Consider the following 19,927-nt stretch of genomic DNA (forward strand, 5'->3'; position numbering starts at 1 on the left):
AACTTCCCTTAAGTTGTTTTTTGAAGTTTTGGATGATGAGAGATGGGAAGTAGGACATTTAGAAAATACGAACAATTTACACTCCACCCTGAATCAAACCTGGAGTCTTGGCTAGAAAGGAAATTGGAAAGGATCATCCCTTACAGCTTAAAAGCTTGAGTGGGGGTCCCAGACACTAAATTGAGAGGGTTCAATCCAGTTAATTTCCTCTTGTGACACCGCACACTTGCCCCTTTCTCCTTGTAAGAGCAGGGGTATGGCAAAGCTCCTTGCCCGTCACTGTCATTTGGATTAGCTTCTCCACCACCTTGTGCTAGGGAAGCTCAGGGAGTTCACAGCCTGAGAGCAAACAGAGATTTGCTTTCCTGGGAACAGCATAAGGATGATGTGGTTGGATCAGCAAGACCTCGGAAGCCAGAGCAACAAGCAAGGGACCATATGTGTTATGACCATTTTTTAAAATGCTGCCAGCCTCCCCAGCAGTGTGGACAATGGCCCATATGTATGATGCATCTGGAGCTACATGTGGTTGCCTGATTGCCTGGCTTCATGCTTCTGCATATTTAGCAGAATCAAAGGGTTGAATACAGAGTTTTCTTCAAAGCAGAGGATCATGGTAACTTTTCTTCTAACACCATTGCCTACACTTTGCATTTCTAAGAGAAGAAGGCTGTTTGCATACGGGTGCGGGTGCGCACAAGCTCTGGCCCTGTGTGTGGTGGGAGCAGAGCAGTAAGGAGAAAGAAGTGCGGGAGAGAGCAGCCAGGCCGAGCCTTGCCAGGGTTGAGGGTGTCCTGATCGGGATGAGTTGTCTGTGTGTGGCATGTCTCGTGCGTTCTTCTCATCACAGAGCTTCTCGTCCACTGCTGCTTCTCACACTGGGCTCAGAACAGCCCTACTTACAGATATAAAGGAGAAGTTTCAGAGGAAAGCATATGGAATCACTCTGTGCAACCAAGGCAGATTTGACCTTCCAGACTACTTAATAAAGATCCTAACCTTGCAGCAATATAACTCGGTTGTTTCTCTTAATACTCCTTTGAGGTAGGTCAGATTCTACTGTTTCCTTCAAAGAGTTGGCAAAGGAATTCACAGTCCTTTATTTTAGCATGAATTCTATAAAGCAAAAAGCAAAAAAAGAAAAGAAAAGAAAAGAAAAAAAACACCCTATATAAAGTCGTGAATTTGGCTGGCACATGCCTGGATTTAATAGAATTATAAAAATATAATAACCTGTTGATATGGCCCCGAGTCTTCAAGAATAGCCTTATCTCTTAATGTACTTTTTCATAAGCATTTCTAGTCCTTATTATTACACTGGAACTTGAAGATTTTTCTGACATTATAAAAAAAAAAAAGGCTGGATTAAAACAAACAATATACTCACAGAGATGTACTTGGCACATAGAAGGTATTTTCACATTCGTATGCAAGATAACAGAAAGGATGCCTTTCTTGCTGCCTTGCTCCCAGTGAAAGAATAAGAAATGAAAGTAACCTGAAGTGAAAACTTACTGATGTTATAAGACTTGACTTCTAATAGTAAGGTACAAAGTGTTAAAAATAATATTTTTTATTTCTTTCAATAAAATGAATGTGTCTCACCTGTTAAAAGAATCCGGAATGACCTTTGTCTAGCTAAAGCTTCCTAATGAGGAGAAAACATCACAAATGAATCACTCATCCGGTTCTGGGAGTGAGATCAGGCAAAATGCTGTTTTTGAATTAACAGAACTTCACAGGCGGCCGCTCGTTTGGTCCTCCCAGAGCTGGAGGTGGGTGGGCGCCATCGCTGTCATTGTACAGATGGGGACAGCGAGGCTCAGAGCTCTGATGTGAGGGGACATGGTGAAACTGCAGATCCAGGACTCAACCTCAGGTCTGGCGGACTCCACAGACCGTGTTATTACCTTCTGAATAACACTGCCCCTGTGCTGCTTTATAAACCTGGATTCAGTAAAATGCCCCCCAGAAATAGCAGAAATAATGGGAAAGTCAAACTAAATCGGGTTACATAGGAAAACCTCAGAACATCAATATTTACATTTTTAAAATTTGCATGGTTTTCTGCACATGGTCAATATGAGGGTTTCTGAGATTAAAAGATTTAGTTTTATTGCCGGAAAGGACTGCTTTTCAGTGAGCCTGCTTATTATACAGGGGCCTGGCAGCTCAGTGACGCGGGACAGGAGGAGCATGGCATTACCCAAGGGAGACCGGATGGGAGTGACACTCACTGCGCTGTCCTTATCTCCGAGGATCACTGACCACAGAGCGAGGGACAGACAAAACACAAGGCCTAGAGGCTGGGAAAGCGCAAAGGGGACATCTCGTCTGGACTGGGCCCTGGGACGCAAGGCCGGGCACAAGGCCCACTGACTCCTCTTTGGCTGAGCCCTCATAGGCCCATGTGAGAACAGGCACCAGCTTGACCCTTATGGGCCTGAACCTAGACTTGGCAGGAACAAACAACTCATATGGTCTTCTCATTTATGAGCTGCGTTTCTGAAGCAGCAAACCACTCATCAGCATGTTGGAGCAAGGGCCTTTCCTGATTGTTGTACATTTTTTCTTTTGGTTTGGTTCTCCAGCTCCTCTTGTTGGAAACCCACCGTCCCTTGCTCTACCTCTTTTACTCACCGAGGGGATCCTTTTGGTGGCCAGAAAGCACAAGGATGGCTAAAACATTAATATCATTCAAGAAAACTGTTCTGCTCTTCTGGGAGCATCCTTGTCCTGAAGTATCCTACCTGCAGCTACTAAACTGTGGACAACAACTGTGATGGCTCTTTGCTTCATGTCTCTGTCCTTTGCTCTATATGCTGGCGTAACAGTAAGCGTGCACTTACAACACAGTGAACCCCACACACTGGGGTCTCATGACCTGGGTTGTGGTCCTCACTCAATCTTCAGTGTGACCTCAACAAGACACTTGTAGGTTTCCCCAACTATAAAAGAGGAGTAATGATGTGATTTTAATAATGATTTCAGCAACCGCACATTCAATGGGAATATACATTTTAAAGAATATTTTATAGATTAAATAGCAGCATACAAGTGATAATTATTAGGGTTATTATTATACAAAAGTTCCATGGGTAACATGGATAGAGAAAGACAACAGGTCTAGACATGACCTACTGAGAAAAAATCTTGGAAAACACTGATCTTGGAAGAAATTACTTCCAGTTCCAGGTCCATCATAACTGGATGTACAACACTGGATGAGGCATCTGATCTCTCTGACCAACACTTCTTCAACTGTCCTAAATGTGAATGGCAGGAAGGAAGGAAAACCAGGGGCCACACATGGACGAGGATTTACATGTTATCTCTCATTTAATCCAAACAGTAGGCTCCACAAGAAATGTTATGAAATATCCACGGTCACCCAGGAACCAAGGCTCTGAGAATTCAGGGGAAAACATGCAAAGCACACAGGTGGCTCACAATTCAAACCCTGTTCTGCTGACTCCAGAGCTCATGCTCAACCTGGTCAAGTACCAGACAAAGGAAGAAGAGAACATGGCTTTGATCTAGATGATTCCTAAGGATTTCTTTTAATTCTAAAATGCTAGGAGTCTAAAATTGATTAAGTTTTCCCACTTAATGAAAAATATAAGCCTAAGTAAAGCAGACTTACATATTCCTTCAATTTCTACATGACCTTCCTCCACAAATGCGCCCTCATTATTCAGGGACAGGCAAACTGGCTACTAGTGGGCTGATCACAGCCCCTTAGATGTCCACTCCCAGCTCCTCTCTGGGGGATGGCTATGACTCATGTCATCAGGCTATTACCATTCATCTCTCTTCTCACAAAAACACATGCCAATAACAGCAGGACAATCACAATGCTGGCCTCTGATACTGTGAGAACGATCTGCCCACACATCCCCAGCTCCAAGGACACAGCTCAGTCTCACTAAAATGCTCTCACTTAAATAAATGTTCAGCTTATAGCATGATATGCTCTAAGTAAGTACATTGAGACAGAGAGAGAGAAAACTGCTGAGGAATTTTTCTCTCTGACCAGCCAATGCCTGTAACAGAAGAAAAGCATTAGAGGAAGCCTGGCTGGTGTCAAGTACAAGGCCTCTAACTCCATTTTATTTCCACCGTTGCTGATGTCATTGTGAATTCCTGCTGCATTTATAATTAAGAAAGAAACAGATGGTAATGCTTAGGATTAAGCAATAAGGAGTGGCCATTATAACAATCTAGAATGCCAGCAGTTGTATATGATATCAGAGGGTTAGCTTACCATAACAAAGTTTTATAACCATGGGAAAAGAAGAAGAGAAATTAAACCCCTTTTTTACCTCACAGATCCATTCACACCACAGCTGTCCCCTCAATGAAGGCACACTGCACATCACAGGCAGAATCCTGGACACATGCGTTCTTGGACACAAAACAGGTCACATCTTGGTTTTATTACACATTGCTATCACAGTGGCAAAACATAAAATCCAAGATGCAACATTCACCAAGCTATGTTGGTGAGGCCCTAGAGAATCACTAAAATCACTTGGGTGATGGGACAGGCTGAGGGTAGAGGGAAGAATTCCAGAATAATTCCATAATACTGTGGGAACATGGCCGGCAGCCTAGATCTCCTGGAGAATAGAAGAGGCTATTAAATTGTGTTACAAAATAAAACCAAACATCCCTGCCCCCAAATATATGTGCATATGTGGTGTGTGTGCATGTGTGTGTGTGTGAGAGAGAGAGAGAGAGAGAAACTGAAAAGAGAAATGACTGCATAATTCTTCCAGTAAGACAAACTTTAATGACAATGTCAGCTAGTTGTAAGAAAAGTAATCTATCTCCCGTTCCCCACTTATACACATGAATGTTTCTGCCTTTAGTCATTTGAGCTTCCTGAACAATCTCAGTCCTCACAGACTTGCCGTCCGATTCTGTGAAGGACCTTCATTGCACTGGAGTCACATCATAATCTCATAAGGCTCCAATCCACATGGCGGGGAGATCACTCTAAACCAGTGTACCCATTCAGGCACAGCTCTCACTTCTACCAATCTGCTTGCATCCTCCTTAAAAGTGTCTGTCACCTGCCAATTTCCAGCCTAAGTCACTCATCTTGCAAGATGCGTGGCAGCCAAGTGACATCACCTTTACAACATCCCAAGGCAGCTAATTATAAGACCCTGTTTCAAATAGTGCTTTGTATCACAAAATAACAAGCCTGAGGAATTTAGAAATACATAGTCATGGTGGAACATTCTTTCCCTGACTTTCCCCCACCCACTAAAGAGACAGAGAGAGAGAAAGGGATGGAGGGAGAGATTAAATAGGTAGTACAGAATAAAGAGAGTACAGGGACTTATTATTATCAGTAAAAATGCTGAAAATCTGTGAACTCATTTTCTGCCTGGATGATCCTTAAGAAAACATTCTTAATGTTCAGAACCTCTGATGACGTGACAATAGTCACACTCGAGATTCATTTTATCACAACTGTCGGAATGGCAAATGGAAGACAATTCACACTGGTATTTTTGCCAACATGTTTCAACCAAGGGCACATTTATTAACTGTTAGGACAGGACTCAATAAGTCTTTTCTCATGACCTTACACGGGCTATCGGAGGAGAACCCCACAACTGAGAAATGGGAAAGCCAACATCCACATTGCCCAGAGTAACTTAGAGGCTTAGGTGATACTAGGAATGACATTTGAGACAGGCTGGGAACAACACGTCAAAGGAAACAGAATACTCCCCAGCACAGGCCACAGCTCTGGCTAATTAGTGCAGCCATGAAAGGTAGTGATTGGCTCCACTTTCGGAGTTCCATACACCTTTCCTGTGGCAGAGACTGCTAGGTAGTCCCCAGCTCTGTTCTCCCCCTCATCTACGGCATTAGTAATACAGGTGGAGCTGGGTTTATGGCTGTGCAGCTCGGCTACATTTCCCAGCACCCCCTTCACTTAGGCATGGCAGCAGTTTTCAGGCTCACCAACGCCTTGTGAATGGAAGTGATATGGGCCACATCCAGGTCGGAGCCTTGAGAGGTTTCACATTCGCTTTCTTGGGTGACAAGCCAGCTTCTGCAATGCAATGATGACAGTGCCCTAGGTGATAACAGAGCAACAAGATGGAAGGAAACTGTACCCTGAATGACCACAGGCGTCTGAGCTACTCGAGAGAAATGTACCATTCGTGCCTGCTACATGAGCAATAAATATGTTGATTCTTGTTTGAGCCACTTCATCCTTGATCTCTTTGTTACAGCAGCTAGATTTTAACACATTTCCCAAAGAGGAACAAAACATATTATAAATATAAAATAAATTATGAATATAATTTATTGGTCAGTATTTGTCTTCCTTATCTGCTGGGCTCCCTCCATCCATCTGTCTTGGCAAATTCTCCTTCTACATTATTCTGGAAGATCCTGTTTTCTAATAGGCACAGAGACATAACTAACAGCAGTTCTCTATTTTGATATCCTAGAAACCTTTCAAGGGCTCCTAAGCAAATGCAACAGTATATACTGTACTATACTATACAAATGCATAGCACCTTCCATATGCATATCCCTGTACTAAGCAGTAGGGGTGGGAGATGAGTTTACAGAAGCCCAGGAAATGGATTTTAACTCTTGTAGATTTCTATGGTAAGTAATTAGCACCATCTCTTCTATTTGGTGTATTTATTTTTTTTAGCTCTTCTTTACCATTAAATTCTTTTTTTTTTTTAATTATGTTCAGTTAGCCAGCATATGGTACATCATTAGTTTTTGATGTGGTGTTCAACAATTCATTAGCTGCGTATAACACCCAGTGCTCCTCACAACACGGGTGATGGGTAGCCACTGTATTTTGAAAATTTGTTTCTGGGGATTGCAGTTTTGGTAGGGGAAAGTAACACTATTCATATTACATGGAGGGAACCTAACGCTCAGAGGAGCTAATGTAATTCTGGGACAGAGCTCCCCATCCTTCCTCTCAACATCTAGGACAGGATTCTCAAAGTGTGGATCCTGAATGCTCATGTGAAATGAGGAGCCCAGGTGACCCCTTCATACCCAGTGACTCCGAAGTAGCTGGGGCTTGGCAGGAATCTGCACTTTTGACACGTGCTTCAACTGCTTTCAATGCAAAATAAGCAAAGTACTGTCCTAGGCAATGAACATACTTTATTCAGGCCTGCTCAGCAGCATCTTATTAGCTTAAGAAAAAAAAAAAAAAAAAACTCATCATGACTCCATCCCAACCACCTTCCCCCAGAATTTTAACCTGTTATCTGTCCCAGTGCCCTGATTCTTTTTCTAGTCTTTTATCAATACAGCCTAGCTTCTGGCAGCTACTGTGACATTTCTACTCAGGCCTCATTAAGTATGAACAATTTTTTTTCTTTTCTTTGATTTGGATTATTTTTTTCAAAGAGAACATCATAATACATAAAGTGAAAACAAAAGCAAATAACCCCCCCCCCCCCGCCAACTGGAGATATTAGTTGGCAACTATAAGCTTGGCTTAGCTGGGAGAAAGCCCTGCTTCTCTTCAACTGAACCCTGTCCAGGGAGCTCTGACTCAAGGCCCACCATTTGGACCAAGCCACCTGTGATGCCCGACTTCTTCATAGACCTATCCCTCTTCTCAGATAGGCACCAGTAACATAGCCAGCTTCCTGTAAGTCAGTGTTCCCTAGCTGTTCTTAAGCTCCTTCCAGGTTTCTACTCTGTTGTCATAGCTACTGTGTTCCCACCCTTCACCACAGGCTTCTGGGCTGATGCCTACTCGGCAGGTCATTCTACTGTCCTAACACCGAGGAGTGCCATGCTTGGAAATGACCCTCTGCAGAATTCAGCTCCCACAGTGGGGCTGTGTTGCACAACTCCCAGAGGTCCCAACCATACTGTATGCCCACAAGTCCATACAGAGCCAATGGCACTACCAGAGCAGTGCTACCAGCAGGACTGCATAAAGTGGGTCCTGAACTATACATCAGAATGACCTGGGGACCCTCTCCTCCTTCCCTATGCTCCCTTGTCTTCCCTTCACCTGAACTGTGATGAGTAGGTCTGAAATGGGGCCGTTTTGAAATAGCATCTGTGGTGAGTCTCAGGATCAGCACAGTTTGGGAATAAATAATCTCACCCCCTCTTCCATTTTGCAGGTGAATGAATTGAGTCCCCAGGGGACTAGGTGGTAGATCAAGGTCACCCTCCACTGGTAAGCCACAGCTGCAGTCACGTCCCAGGACTCATGACTTTCAACAAGGGCCTTTTGTCTCCAGCACTTAAACAACAAATAACAAAATCAAAGGAAAATGAAACAAAGACAACCACAAAAACATTACTAGGAGGGTAATGAGAAGTGGTATGAGACACCTCAAAGTCAAATGGGAAATGCAATTTGTATTCTCCTTTGTGTGGATCTCCTGTACTATGGCTTTCTTCCCTGGCAAATAAAGTCCTACTTACGCCTGAACACAAAACCCTGGGAAGGCCCCAAGGAGGGAGAGGTGGGAGGTGAGAGCTTTAGATCAGAGGAATCATTGTAAAGACAACTTGGCTCCTCTAAGGACACCTACCAAGAAAGGTCCTGAGGAAGAAGTCTGCTGGCTGTGGTGGGCTCGGGGCAGGGCTCTGCCAGGCAGACGCAGAGGACTTATCCACGCTGCTCTAATACATGAAGCCAAGCCAAGTCAAGGAGCCAAAGGGCCCATTTACTATTTCACAATGGGAGATATTATTGGCTTCCAAGTACCCACGATGTACTACCCAGAAGCGGGCAGGTGGGCACGGATGCTGCGGACCCCAGCAGCTGGCCGCACCATAAGCTGCTTTTGGACTAAATGAGGACAAAGGGACTAAGATGCTCTCCTGCCATATTTCCTCTCCATGTGGCGTTTCCCTGTTCCAAATAACTTCCCTTGATAAAGAACTTTCCACAAGGCAGCAGGCACCAGTCCTGAGCATAAGCCTTGAAGTTTGGCAGGCCTGGGTATGAACTGTGGCACTGCCACCCATTAGCTGTTCAGCAGTCATGTCACTGAATCTTTTTCCTACCTCAAGGGACTAAATGAGAGCATACTGACCATTAGGGCAGTGTAGGGCTTATACCTAAGCTCCTAGAAAATGGTGGCTCTCCCCGCTACACGTAACACAGGAGGAGGGGAAGGCCGGACAGCTCTAAAGTAAATACTATCTCCAATCAGCCTAACCAGGGAGAGATTACTCCCACAAGGTTTTTCACTCCTAAAATTCCCTCCTCCTCCTTTGTAAGTGCTCATGTTGTGGGAAAATTAACTTCTTATTAAGCACTGCAACTTCCCCATTAGTCATAATATCAACTTCCACTTTATTCTAAATGAGTTTTTCAAAGAATCGATGTCCTTTCGTCATTCAACAAAGAAGTATTGCTGAGACATTGCCTGCTTCTCCATTTGTTCTCACTTTTTAGCCCAGGCCCACTTTCTCAGCTTGGCTTTGAGATTTTCTGGTGAGGAAGGGAGGTAGACTAAACCCAGAGTGGCAAGGGTTAGAAAGGAGGAAAGGGACATTAGGAAGGGGGTCGGGCAATGCCAAGTTAGGACTGACCATGCTGCCTATCACTCTGAGATAAACCACAGAGAGACACAACAGGTCCTCAAGGCAGGTGAATCCATTTATACAAAGGATGTTTCTGGATGTGCCAGAAGGAAAACATGTGCCTTGGAGTCACTTGTGGGACAGAGAAAAAAGAAGGCACTTATCTAGCCACTTCCAGCCTGTCCCTCGCTTTCCTCTGTCAAATTTCACTCCATGGGGAGTTAACTTCCAGGCACTTCCAGAATGTACTATCCAGCTTCTTCCAGTGCTCACGGGGCCTCATCCCAGGCCCTGTGGTTGGCTGTGTCATCTAACTCCTGAAATGGCAGGAAGAGCCAGAAACTCCAAGCAGGGGACTGGCTGGCCAAGCAGCAGTGACAGGCAAGGGCAAGGGCCCAGTTCTCCTCAGGCAGAGTACCAGGAGGTTGTGTGGACAGTGAAAGCAAGATGGATCTGAGGCAGCTTATAAAATGTATGTCAGATACTCCCATCTCCTTCCCTCCCCCAACATATTCGGAACCAACCTAGGCTTCCATCTCGAAGCATAATACGTAAGAAGCTTCTTCCTCAAAAGCAGGAATGGAAGCACTAAGCAACAGTCAGAACAACATGAACTTTGGGAAAAGACTGCCCAGTCTGAAGCCAGGCTCAACCATGTAAGAGCCATGGGACAATTGGACAAGTTATCTGACCCCTTTGTGCCTCAGTTAGTTCATGCATTAAAGAGGTTTGATAATAATAGCACCTACCCCAAAAACTTAGTGTGAGACTGAGATTACTTATGCACACAAAATGACTAGAACAGCGCCTGACACATAATAACTAGTGACACAAAATAAATATTTGCTATTACTAGGAATCTGGGCCACAAGCTGACATCTGACTTCCTAGGCTCTCTGGCTTTGGGCCCCACCTCTTTCTTCCCACTCAGCCTCCTAACCAGCTGCCTGCCCCTGAGACAAATTTCAAGAACTCAACCCTTTCTATCCTTCTTTGCCTTAACGGACCTTCCTCCTGTAGCTTGGATAGCTGGTCTTGTGTGGCTCTCACAAGCCCCTTCCTTTCTCACCAGCCTCTCCATCCTGGTCTGCTCATTTCGGCTTCTGCCATTCCTGGGATGACAACTATGAAATTTTTGACATGTCTTGTTAGACAGTGCAAATACTACCAGGGCTGTCTCATGCGGGTCTCAGGTCCCAAAGCTCTCCCAAAGTAAATAAAAATGGTAACTGGCTGTCTGACTACATCCCTCAAATCTCTTCAAGAAAGCCTGTAGCTCTGCCACTTGGCACCCCCAAAGACTGGCCCATTAGGAAGCTGCCAATGAAAAACTGGCTATGAAAGGATGGAGATCACTGGGACTCACCACTTCAGAGCTGAGTCACTAGTGGCTAATCCATGCCTAAGGGACAGTAGTCCCTATACAGGATATGACACTAAATCAGCACCTGACTCCGGTCAATGAAAGATGATCTTTCATCTCGATTACAAGTTACTTTTCAATTCCTTTACTTCTTATCCCAATTTAACAATAGACTGCTGCACGGCTTAACACCACCAGACTCAAATCTCCGTGACATTTGAAATGCCGTGGACACAGAGTAACTAAATCAAACATGTTTAAAGGGACTCCTAGACAAAGCATTGTCAAAATACTTGGCAATAAATGTCTGCTATTGGTAGAAAAGCACAAGGAATGTGAAGACCTTTTATAGTGGTTTCTGTAATTTCTCTTTGTGGTATTTTACCATTGATAAGTCTAGCTAGCCAAAAGAAGTATTTTATTCATGAGTGAGTGTACGATTTCACTACTTCCAATGCATCCGAAAGTCTTTCTACCTCTTATGATCAAAGAAGAGAAGCCTAGCAATAGTTCTATGGACTTGTTAGGAGAAAATACAGTCCAGTGAATTTTGTCTTCATAAAACCCATATACAAAGAAAGTTCCAGAAACACAATGTTATTACTTGTAGCTGTTACCCTGTATTGGTCCTTTCTTGCCCTGGCTTGTGCCTTCTCAGTCCAACTTTTTAGGCCCACAATTGCTGCAGCAACCAGTTGTGAACAGGTGTAACATGATAGCATTTTGCCTCAGCTGTACCTGGCATGTCTCACTTTCTGCCCTGGGCTTTCTGTGCCTGCTTCCTGGGAAAGTGACAGGTACTCAGTCAGCTGTTCTGAGGCATGCACAAACCTGAAGATGCAAAGGAGTTAAAATCTCATAAGGCTAGGCTTGACCAACGGGAGTCAGGAAATGACGGCTAAATTCTCTCCTCTTCCATTATCTGGCAGACCCCTCTACCTGGCTTCTCAGAGGGTCACAGTGGGAACACATCCCAGCTGCTTATAGTGGTAAGTAGCTCCATAATGAACCCTTGGATTGGCTTTCCCTCCTCTGCTATTTCTAGTCTTCCACTTCTGTCCTTTGGGATAATTTCTCAAAAATAAACTACTCATATGCAATTCCTATCTCAGGCTATGCTTCTGAAGGGGAACCTAAACTAAGAAACTGCTACTGAAAATTTTCTCTACTATATCAACTTTCCACACTGGATTCAAAATAATGAAAATTAACTTAAAATATTCTTTAAAGCCAAATGTATTATGATCGTATAGGAAATGATCCCTTCTTGTGAAGGGCTCATGAGAAGACCTGCAGCTACACATTACAGATTGGATTCTCAGGAATCAGACTGCACCAGAGGTTGGCATGCCCTTGGGATAAACACCTAAGAAAGGGAGGGGAAGAATACGAGAAAGAACAGAAGGAGAAGTTGGGTTGTGATGCAGCTCAACAATGGCCTCGGCTGACCCCACTGGCAGCTCTGAACAAAAATGGTCTGTCAGTTGTCCCATACTGGACTGAAATAACTGGGCTTTTATACCCCCTATGAATCAGTCATTGGATGTGGACCACACCAGGACACAGTGTGACCTTGTAGGAGCAGCTTTCTGCCAATGAAACAATCCCTGAAGGAGATGACAATGGAGGCCATCTGCTGAATACATTTCCAGAACCTGGGCCAATGAGTCCTTCCCCACAAAGGATCACTGAAGAGATGGGAGGAGAAACTCAGCTCAGTAAGAAGAAAATTAGGAGATACATAAAGGCTGTTTCCAAATGAGTTCTACATGCAATGAGCTCTCATGTGGAGCTCATTTGTTTATTATGGTTGAATCTAGGAACAACTGTGGTATATCTACTTACAGGTAGAAAGATTTCACCTCAAAAGTAAGATCTTTCATAGAAGGAGTGCTACCTAAAGGACTGGGATGCGTCAGTAAGGACTTCATGCAGGTATAAGGCAAAGTCTGAATACAGAGCAAATCCAAGAGAGAATATTAAGTTCCCTTCCAACCTTGAGATTCAATGATTCCAGAGTCAGAGTAATGCTTGTAACACAAAATTGTCACTTATGCATCATTCATAGGCAGCACTATCAGTCCTTAGGCACACACAAAAAATATGAAAGTTCTATTTGCCATAGTTTCATGAGAAAATAGAGTTGCTAAGCAATAGGAATACAGACTAGTGACTACAGAAATGTCCCAACTTCTAAACACCCACCTCACCAACAAACTTTTCTGTCTATATACATATATACATACCTACTTTCTTACCTACCTATCTAGTTATCTGTCTATGTAGCCACCTATATCCTCTCCACTATTCAGCAGCAAATGAAACACTCCAGCAGTACCCATGCCCCACCTCCGGGCAACAAACCAGAATTTCTCTTGTGACCTGATAACAGGACACAGCTATTCCACGGCAGCTCAAATCAACATACCTAAAACTCAATTCAACTTTCCTTTGCCTATAATCCATTCCAACCCATATTCTTTGTATATTCCTTTACTTTGTTAATGGTGGCACTATTAACTCAGACATCACAAGACAAAAATGTCAGAATTCATGAATTTTAGAGCCAGGCATACTTGATTATGAAATTGACTTTTCCTGTTTACTTACTATATGGACATGAACAAGTTACATAAGTCTCTCTGAGCATCAACTTTCTCATTTATATAGTTGGGATAATACCAACCTCATCAGGTTGTTTTGAAACAAGAGGGTTCTATTAGGAGGAAAAAGTATCAGGAATTGGAAAAGACAAAAAAGAGGGGCCATAATCAAAGACAGCATTATCTATTATTAAGTTTTTGTTTTGTTTTGTTTGCCAAATGTTGGCCCAAAGTGTCTAGTTTTTTCCTCCATCACCCTATGCCCCTCACACCAACTTTCTCTTATTCTCAGACCTTATTCTAGTATACCTAATGCTGTAAGATAAACAGGGATTTTCAGTCTCATGTCCATGTAGAAATGCATTCCAAATTCCAACCTACTTTTTATACAACTGCTGCTAAATTGGTGGTCAATCAAACAAGAAATAACAAAAAGTCAATTTTTAGTAGGTATGTAGCTGCACCTACAGCTTCTAATACACTCTCTAGACAGCATATTGAAGATCAAAGATACATGCTCAATCGAAACTCCCCCATAACTTCACATCAATGTTCCACCAGCCAGCAGGATCCTTTCTTTTTCCATCACAGCACCCTAATTCTGCCCACAACTTTTCATTGACTAGAATACACAAAGTCCTGATCCTAAGTTTCCTTAACACAGATGCCTCTTGGACAACTCATTTATTATTCTCTATATTCTTATTATCAAATCCAATATGCACTGTTTCACGTTTGAAGTTCTCACCACCCACAGGGGAACATTTATTAATATGCTGGAGCAATGCCATAATTCTATTCATTAAAAAAGGGATTTGGCCACTGGATGACTGGATGGCTATCCTTTTATAGACTAACATTCTTCTTCTTCCCTCCACACCCCCTCCAAACCCTCACCCCCGGCTTGAATTTCCTACATACCACTGATCTTTTTTTAAGAATGAAGTATTGTGAGTTTTAACAACAGTGTCACGCTAAAGTAGCAGTGCATCATTCCACAGTTCACAATCACCCTGATTATCTTTTCCTAATTCATCATTTGAATGGTTGCGAGTTCTTCTCAAGTACCATCAATAATTCTGCACCTCATGCGTCTCCAGTAGAAAGAGTCTACTTTTTCCTTTCCTTCTTTCAGGGAAAAAAGAACTGTCTCCAGAATCTCGAAGCATAGTAAATATTTATTAGATAACTATTCTGTGCCAAAGCTTTCATGGACAACATCTCACTGAACCCTCAACTTTGTGAGGCATACAAACCCCATTTTTCAGAAGGTAAAACTAAGGCTCAGGATCCTGAACTGTACAGAGCAACAACATGAATGAGTCATCCCCAACTTGCTCTGTCCCTGTGTGTTCCTGCTCAAGATTCCAGTTCTTAGTAGTGGGAGCTGGCAGTCCACCACAAGTACAAATGATGGGAGAGGGGCCATTCTCAAAGGAAGGACTCCTGGGCAGACAAAAACACCTTTCTCAAGTTTTGATACCTTCATTAGAGGCCCCTTACCTTTCCCTTGCTTCTCAGCCCTAAATATATTAAAAAAAAAAAAAAGAATTAAAAATAACTTCAGGTTTTAAAGAATGATCAATCATCTTCAGAAGGAGAGTCAAACCTGCTCTGCTTCAGAATGGTGCACAGCCTCAAAATGGTGGCTTTTTTGAGGTTTCCCCTTGCTGGGGGTCCAATGGTTTCCAATGGTTTTTCAAAACAAAACAAAACAAAGCAAAAAAACAGTCTTATTCACCATCCATAGAGCTAGTACAGAACAATTAAGTAAATAGAAGTCATTCAAGGTAACTGAGAAGATCTTCAATGTATAGTCACTGTCACAGCCCACACATTTCCAACCTCATGAGTGGAAAAAGAAGAGCACAGAGGTTGAATAAGTGCCGATCTTGAGCTCATGGGCTTACTCTGCCCACCAACCACCCTCATTGTCCACTGGGCATGACCAATTTGCCTAACTCTAGATTTTCAGTTCCTCATCTGTATAATGTGGAAAACAAAAGTATCCGATTCACATAGAGTTGTTTGGGAGAATTAAATGACAAACTGGGCAGTAACATCCCTGAGAGGTGGTAAACACAAGCTCATAGTTATGACTATAGTTTTGATGGCTCACTTCTATTGAGAACTAATCAAGGCTCCTAGTTTTTAGTGCTCAAAATAAATGGTTTTTCAAAATTACTTGATCTGCTGCTTTTCTTACTATTCTGGTTAATATACATGCTTTTTGAATGCTAAAAGAGGCTACTAGCACTCTGGAAGTGGAATCTTCCTTTTCAGTAATGTCCTTAAAACACTGCCTTATAATAAAAAGCAATGACAAAGTATAATACTGCCTTTAATATCTAAATAGTATAGAATGTGGTAGAATGCTGAGAAAAAAAGCATTCACTCCCTTCTCTGTTGGAAACCACACAGAGGGTGTTTCACAGACTGGAAACCCACAATAATATTAGATTCTAGACCAGTTTCATCATTTTATTTTAGTCATTAGCTTCCACTGGTAGAGAAGGCAAAGAATTTCTTTAAATAATTAATTCACTCACCTATTCATTTTTTTTGTGGGACTCTTTTGTTTTTAATTTATTTTTTATTTTCAGCATAACAGTATTCATTATTTTTGCTATTCATTTTTCTTTAATGCAAAAAAAAATTTTTGAGTGCCTACTATATACACAGCAATGAAATACAGATTAGTAACAAGACATTAGTATAAGCAAGACCCTGGAAATTGTAGAGAGAGAAGACTTGCATATGGCTGATGTGATTAAGAAAGGTTTCTTAGGGGAGGTAGCATTTGAACTTGCCCTCGAACAGCATTTGACATGCAACTACAGCTCAGTTTAAATTTTTTTTTTTTTTTACAGATTTTATTTACTTATTTGGCAGACAGAGATCACATGTAGGCAGAGAGGCAGGCAGAGAGAGAGGAAGAGAAGCAGGCTCCCTGCTGGGCAGAGAGCCTGACGTGGGGCTTGATCCCAGGACCCTGGTATCAGGACCTGAGCCGAAAGCAGAGGCTTTAACCCACTGAGCCACCCAACCATTCCTACAGCTCAGTAAATTTCTATTAAATGAATGAATGTTATTGAATCATTCAATTAAAGTGAATAAATGAATAAAGAAAGAGAAGGCCAGACTTCAGCAGGTAGATACAGAAAAGTGAATCAGTATGAAGAAGGCAAAGAAACTGAGACATGACACAAAACATATAGAACAGTGAATCTTCCAGGCTTGGAGGACATAGATCTTCTGTGGGGAAAGCCACGACCAGTATAACACTTTGTAGATGCAAGGCTTTTTTTTTTTTGACAGTAAGTGGGGAGCCACTGCCTCTTTTAAATAAAACTTGACAGAGGCATACTTCTGCACTGAGATATCCTTGAGGAATATTGGTTGGGTGGTGGTACACCAGATAGGAGAGGAGAAAGACTGGAACAGAGATGTTAAGATGGTATCTCTCATCCACACAACAGCCCCTGATGGATAAAGAAGAAATGAGGTCCAGTTCTCTGATCTGCATCGAGTCCTATGCACTCATATTCAGGCCTACATCTTAGAGGTTTATTATAAAAATACACAAGTGGTGGTTTACAGTATAAACTCAAAGGACCTCTGATATAAACACTGAGGGAAAATGGGAGAAAGTTCTGGTTAGAATAAATTTGGAATGAAATATTGTAATTTTGCAAAGAGATGAAGCATGACCTAGGAAGAACATGCATTAACTAGCCATAATTGCTTCTAAAAATTCACATGACATTAAATTAAGTTAGTTTAACCTTAAATTAAGAGTCAAGAATGTGCACAGAATAATAATGTTCTTCATTCAGTCGTTCATGTTTAATTTAACTAACAGCATAACTATGACGGCACATTCGGCACATGGCCACACAGTGTTCTTAGAATGTTCCAAGGGAAGTTCTTTGGCATGGGAAGAAACCATGTCAACCTCTTCCTAAGCTTCCCATTGATTATTATTTAAAATTACTCTGTTGTAGCAAAACCGATAAACAGTCCAAAAGACTTCAAAATTCCCTAGCCACATATTTATTTAGATGTAACATCATTTTTACTGAAAAACTCATGTATAATAAAAACTTCTAATAACAGTTTAAGTAAATTACAGAATACCTATTTGTCAGAATGACTTTCAGATACTAAAATTTCTATCCCAAGGGATATTTTGCCCGACGTTAAATAAAAATCAGATCTGACACTATAAAATATAGCTATATAAAAAGAATTCATAGAAGAAAACATAGGAAAGGAAATGCAGTAAGATATTAACAGCAATTGTCTGAGTTAATTTATTTCTGAGTAAAAATTCTTTTTATTTTTCTCTGTTTTTTAAATAAGGAGATAATAATTTTATATGAAAATCTAACTTAAACAATAAACACAGTCTTTCTACCAGGAGCTGCTACTAACTCTAGAAAACAGTGGAGTTGGAACTGGGACGCAAAGAGATTTCAGCAACCTTAATATAAAGGTTCGGTTTATGGGCCTGTCACAGTAGGTAACACATGGGTAGCACTCAATAAATAGTCCATGAATGAGATATGGCATAGGATAACAAGTCAATTTGGGCAATTCCCTTTTTTAAAATTCAGTTGGTTAGCAGGATGCCAAGCAAAACACATAATTGGTTATAAAACGTTAATTTCTACCTGATTGTTGTAGCAGAACTGGTAGAGTGAAAGTCCTGGGTAAAATCCAGGTGTTCTTCATTAGCTGTTTCTTGGCCCTACTTTTAAGCTTAAAGTTTTCAAAACACAGACCCAGACAGTTCTGTGCAGTAACAACATAGGGAGGTAGCTATTTTGGATAACCTGGACTCCCCTTTCACGAAGGATTTAAACTACATTTTTTGTTTTAATTTTGAAGTAAATATTTCAATGTTTTGATTGCTTTCCTGTCTTCCTAAATCACCTCATGCATCTTAATTCCTAAGACTCATCACTCTTAGGAACGTTAGTTGCTACAATGTCATATAATATAGTAAGTACTTAGTGAGAAGCCTCTACCCTAAATGCTATGATTTTTATGTTCTGAGTCTGTCTTGTCCTTCCTTTGAAGATCCTAAAATATGCCTTTCTGTGGCATATTTTTTGCATACACTTTTCTCTTTGCCCAGAACACCTCCCAATAAAGTCCTTGTCCATCCATTAAATTCCTGCTCATCTCTCTCACCTTTCAGTAGCCAGCTTTCCTGACAGTTCAGACATAGTATTCCTTTCTGTGTATCTTGTGCTCTTTGATTACCGTATTATTTCATCCCAAAACCTAGTGGCTTAAAATAGTAAATATTTATTACCTCACATAGTTTTTGTGGGTTAAGAATTTCGGAGCAGAGAAACTGGGTGGTTCTGGCTCAAGGTCTCTTATGAGGTGTGGTCAAGATGCTGGCCAGGGCTGTAGTCATCTGAAGGCTCGACTGGAGCTGTTGGATCTACTTACTGGCTGATTTGTACTAGTGGATAAGAGAAGACCCCCCATTTCTTACCACATGTACCTCTCCACAGGGCCTCTTCAGTATCCTCACAACATGGCAGCTGGCTTCTCCCAGAATGAGTGATCCATGAGAAAGAGCAAGGAAGAAGCCACATGCTTTTGATGTTCTAATCCCAGACATCACCCACCATCATTTCTGCCACATTCTGTTCAGTAGAAGCAAATCATTAAATACAGCCTACATATGGGGGAAGGTAATCTGGTTCTATCTTTTAAAAGGAGATCAAACAATTTGTGGTCAATTTTAAAACCACTGAGACTGCTTTTACTGCATTAAATGGTAATTATTTATCCAAAAAATTTCATTTTTCAGGTTGTGTTTTAGAGAATCCTTAACGCATTTGTTCTATGTTCTAAGTCACAGGGCTCTATGCAGTGACTACAGCAAGTTACAGAGGAAAGACTTTGAACCTTAACACTTATTAGATGTGGATCTGACTTGGGTAATTTACTTGAATCCTTGCTTCTTCCTCTTTAAAGTGAAACTGTAATCATCATCTCGGTTGTCAAGGATTAAATGAGATAATACAGGGGAGAGGACACCACCAACTGTAAAGTACTGCAGGGTAGGTCTGCACTGGGCCAGCCAGGCTGCAGCGCCCCAGGTCCTGTGTCAGTACCGCAGAATCCAAGCTGTGGAATTCACTGCCTGCTCCACTTCACCACCACGCAAGGGGCCCTTCACGCTCTCTTCTCTTTGCCTCGGACTATTTCCTGAGCTTGTAACACAGAGTTCTACACAGAATAGGTATTCAACAAGCACTTCTCACTGCTGTTGATAGTGTTAGCAGTTGTGCTGGTGTTCCTTTCATTTAGGTTAAAACAGGAAGCTCTTTAGATAGCAGTATCTCACAAACTAGAATAGAAAAAGACTAAGAGG

At 41.9% G+C, this 19,927-nt stretch overlaps 1 protein-coding gene across 4 annotated transcripts in view; it reads right to left on the reverse strand.

The window, feature by feature from the left end:
* CPQ (carboxypeptidase Q) overlaps positions 1 to 19,927 on the reverse strand; it is a 460,217-nt gene that overhangs the window by 225,640 nt on the left and 214,650 nt on the right. The gene's annotated exons all lie outside the window — the stretch shown is intronic.

The sequence above is a fragment of the Mustela nivalis genome (assembly GCF_964662115.1).
Source record: "Mustela nivalis genome assembly, chromosome: 2".
In the NCBI taxonomy this organism is placed as follows: domain Eukaryota; kingdom Metazoa; phylum Chordata; class Mammalia; order Carnivora; family Mustelidae; genus Mustela; species Mustela nivalis.